Below are 5,243 nucleotides of genomic sequence, written 5' to 3' on the forward strand. Positions count from 1 at the left end.
AGTTAAGCTTAAAGGAGGTTAGGTGACAACTTATATGAGATTTCTTTCCTGTTATTTGCATTCTCAATTTTTCTCAATTATTTAGTTTTTTATTAATTGTTTATCTTATAATAATAGTATTTCTCAATTTCCTTATTAATGTAGTTTTCAATTAAATTTTTATCTTTTAATAATAATGATATAGCAAGGAACTTCCTAACTATTATATCAAAATTGTTTTTTAAGTAATTAAATATACAAATTCAATTATCAAATAAACTACCTTTTCATCTTCCAATTATTAAAATAATCACTTAATCATGCAATGAATTTCAATACAGAACACGGACACATATACATCATACAAAAACTGTGTGCATACAAATTGTTATTTTCCTAAATTACAGTGGATATTTCAAAGAGGAAAAAGCTTTTACGTATGTATGTTATGATTTTTCTAAAAATTAACATGATGATGTGGCATAAACATAAGGCACGTGAAAGTCACATATCAAGCCATTTATAGAAGATTGGTCGACCCACGACCAGACAGAAGAAGGAAACATGCTATTAGACACGTGCAGCAGTTATGCGGAGCAGCAGGAAAAGAAATTGGTCAAAAGACATGCGGCGAGAGCTGCTCGATGGAATGTAGTTAAAGATTAAAGTTAGTTAAATGTATAGATATTTGCGGGATATTTGTTATTTCAAAAGTAGCGTGTATTATTTATATATTATTTTATTATTACTTGTTACACAAGTTACGCAAGGCCCATGGCCCATCTTTGTACGTCTTTGAGTCTATAAATAATGACCCAATGATTCATTATTCCTACAGCTGTAATTCTTTATTTTGAGAGAGTTCATAAGATTAGAGTGATACACGTTCTTGTATCCTTCTTCCTAACTTGTGAAACTCGGTGGACTCTAGTTTGCTGATCGCATGTTTTAAGGGATTTACATTAATAAGAGTACTAAGTGGACGTAGGTCATTACCGACTATCAAGGCCGAACCACTATAAATATGTGTGTCATTTATTATTCGTTGGTTATTCTTAAGTTCAGCATTTATTCAAGATAGTTTATTTGACTTAGTGTCGTTGGCTAATTCGTGAGTAAACATATTGGTGCTTTCATTGAGAGTCGAACTCAAGAAGATTAAAGTTAAGAAAAGATGACTAAGTTTATTAAGAGAACGCAGGGTTAGCAGGCTAGTCAGATGTCTGAGAACCCTCAAAACCCACCTCCTCCGTTGAGAGCGACTAAGGACGATCCTTAAGTAGAACTGGAGGAAGAAAGCGAAGAATTGGATGTTGAAATCCTGCGTGCCCATAGCCTTCTGCAGGCTTTCCCAAAACTTAGAGGTGAAGGTGGGGTCTGTTTGGGTTTTATGCCCTAATTAAAACTCAATTTCTTTGTAATATCATTTATTATCAATAAAAGAATAGAAATCATCTTTTGACTTGGTCAATCACTTTGCCCACATGTTTTATTTTCACGATTATTTGTGTAATATAAACTTCTATTAAATCTCGAACATATAGCTAATCATAATTATATTGGTGTAATCACAATGGAATATAAATATGATTATATGTTGAAAATAAGTTAGTCTTAAGATTAGTCAGAGCAAAGGATTTACACTGACTTACCAATCTACGATATGATCTACTTACACATCAACTGTTATGTTCTTTCCAGAACATTAACAAAGTAGATATGATCAGATGTATATGTTACATCGAACTGGACCGATATTGACAGTAGATAGGATGAGTAAACATACCGTTATTATCTATTCTAGTCATATCATATAGTTGACCATAGGTCAATTCAATCTCAATTCTGAGTGGTTAATATTCTAATTGATTGTATTATTTGAGTTATTTGACTTATCGTTACTAGCCTACCCTACGAACTAGCCCATACTTACATCTTGGGAACTCGGTAGTATAATTGAGTGGGAGTGTTAATCATAGACATGAACTTCTATAGCTTCTGATGAAAAAGTGAAACGATGGCTTCCTTTTAGTTTGGTTCAAGGTGCTAAATGATAGATATCTCATTTCAGTAATTGATATTAGTTTACTGAAATATCATTTACAAGGAACTAAGTGTTTTAAGGATAAAATACAATGAAGGGTAAAACAGTATTTTAGTCTCATCTCATTGTAGACCGTCTATAGAGGATTGAGTGACAATTATGGTTGCAACAATGGATAATTAATAACATATCTATATTTATTATAGAGCATTCTATGAATTCAAGAGTGCAACTCTGAGTCTTTAGTGGAGTCACGATGAATTAATAAGTTAGTAAATTTATTTGTTAAATTTATGATAACTTATTGGAGTTTGGTTTCATAGGCCCATGGTCCCCACTGTACCTTAGATAAAATCATCTAGATAGTCTCAATTAATTGATTTAATTATTAATTAGAATTATCAAAATTGACCAGATCAATTTTGGATAGTTTCACAGAGTTATGTAATTTAGAGAAGAAAAGAGAAATTATGGCAAATTTATTAATTAAGACAAATTAGTATCTATATTAATTAAGAAGTTTAAATCAAGTTTCAAATTATAAATTATTAATTTGATAAAGGATTTAAATAATTATTTAATTAATTAAATCAATAGAAAATAATACAGACCTTGTTTTTAAGTCTAACGGGCTTATGATTAAATGAGAAATTACACGGGCCTAAAGCCCATGATAATTTCGACCTACGGCTGTTAATTGGCTATTATTTTATTTATTTTTTAATTAAAAAAATGACCTAATTGAGTCTATAAAAGGAATGCTACGTGAGTGTAGAAATTAGATTTTTGAATCACAAGTTTTTGAGAAGATCAGGAGATCTAGTCTTGATACTCTAGGTTTTAGATTCTCTCTACAGCATAAGTCTTTTTCTAAGCCTCAATATTCTTTTCTCTTCTTCTCTCTGTATATGTCTCATGTGTTGAAAATTTCTCACTCTAGTCTAGGTGATTCTAAGGAAAATTTGGAAGGCTATAAAGAAAATTGAATGACGGTTCTGTTTCTTGGTGATACACTGCGACAGAAAGGATAGAAGGGTTAGAGAAACTAAAGGAATGACTCAATCATTCTGCTGCACAATAATGTAAAGTGTTCTTATCATTATCTCTGTCTGAATTCAATTTTGGAAATATGTTCTAGGTTTTCTTGTATTAATTTTTTTAATATAAGATTTACATGAAAATAAACAAGATCATGTATAAGTTTTCCCAACAACTGGCCTCAAAGCCTTTGTTAATCTTTATTTTCATGCATCAACATGTTAAAAATTGAATTATTTTATGTATTGATTAATTGGATGGATTTCATGATTTTTATGTTGCATATTGAATTTTATGTGATTATTAGTATATTTGAGTTATTTTGTTGTGTTTTCTACGCAATGAATTTTTATAAATGCTTTATTTGAAATAAAACATGGTAAAAATATTTAGAAAACGTTTTTGGATGGAAAAATTGCACAAAATTTTATTGAATTTTTTTTTCAAGCTCTGGTCGCGGCCTACGAAGAATTTTTTCTTAATTTTTCAGGCTCTGGCTGTGGCCACTCTTTCACAGACCGCGGTCTGCGATGATTTTTTTTTCTTAAAATTCGAATTTTGAATGTATTTTTTAATGGGTTGATACAAAAATATCAGATCTTTTCTATTATTTAAAAATATCTATTTTGAAATATGATATTTTTGTTGTTTGGTCTTTTAAAAATAGATATTTTCTACAAAGATTCAAATTCAAATATAAATATAAGTTAACAAATTAATTTTAAATATTTTAATATATTAAAATATTATAATTAAGTTATCAAATATTAATGATATTTTTGAAATCTTTTATTTAAAAATAATAATATCTTATTATTCTATGGATTTTAATATTTAAATAATTTGAAATTTGAAAATTTGTTGACAAGATATTTTTAACTTATACATGATCTTTATTTATTTTCATGTAGATCTAATATTAAACAAGTTAATATGAGACAACCTAGAACATGTTTCTAAAAATGAATTAAAAGAGAAATAATGATAAGAATACTTACATTATATGCAGCGGAATGAATGAGTCATTCCTTCAATTTCTCTAACCCTTGTATCCTTTCTATCACAAAGTATTACCAAGAAATGGAACTGTTCTTCAATTTTCTTCACAGCCTTCCAAAGTATCCTTAGAATCACCTAGACTAGAGTAGGCAATTCTCAACACATGAGATAGATACAGAGAGAAGAAGATAAAAAACAATAAGGCTTAGAAAATGACTTATGTTTAGAGAGAATCTAAAACCTATCAGAAACTTGTGTTTTGACTTATGTTTTCAACCCTCTCTTAGCATTCCTTTTATAGACTCAATTAGGTCATTTATTTAATTAAAAAATCAATAAAAGAATAGTCAATTAACAGCCCTAGGTCGGCCCGTGAAACTTCCCATTTGATTATAAGCCCATCAGACTTAAAATCAAGGCCTGTGTTATTTTCTATTGATGTAATTAATTAAATAACTATTTAAATATTTTATCAAATTAATAATTTATAATTTTAAGCTTGATTTAAACTTATTTATTAATTTAGATACAATTTATCTTAATTAATAAATCTACTCTAATTTATCTTTTCTTTTAAAAATTACATAACTCTGTGAAACTATCCAAAATTGACCTGGTCAACTTTGATAATTCTAATTGATAATAAAATAAATTAATTGAGACTATCTAGATGATTTTATCCAAGGTACAGTGGGGACCATGGGAATATGAAATCAAGCTCCAATAAGTTATCATAAATCTAACAAATAAATTTACTAACTTATTAATTCCTTGCGACTCCACTAAAGACTCGGAATTGCACTCTTGAATTCATAGAACGCTTAGATACGTTATTAATTATTCATAGTTACAACCATAATTGTCACTCAGTCCTCTATAGACGGTCTACAATGAGATTGTAATGTCCCAAATTCCCTTATGTGGCTTAATGCTTAGATTAGGGAGCCAGGAGGTCCATAATTGATTTACTATGCAACTAAGTAATTAAATGCATGAATATATGTGCATCAACATACAACCCAAACCCTGCCTCAATGTGTCGCAGTAGACCACAAAATTTTCCTTGTCTGATGGAAGACTCAATACCAGCGCGGTAATCAGTCGCCGCTTCATTTCCTTGAAACTATTCTCACATCTATTTTTCTAGACATACTTGGTCTTCTTACGTGTTAGCTTAGTCAAT

The sequence above is a fragment of the Humulus lupulus genome, chromosome 1 (assembly GCF_963169125.1).
Source record: "Humulus lupulus chromosome 1, drHumLupu1.1, whole genome shotgun sequence".
NCBI lineage: Eukaryota > Viridiplantae > Streptophyta > Magnoliopsida > Rosales > Cannabaceae > Humulus > Humulus lupulus.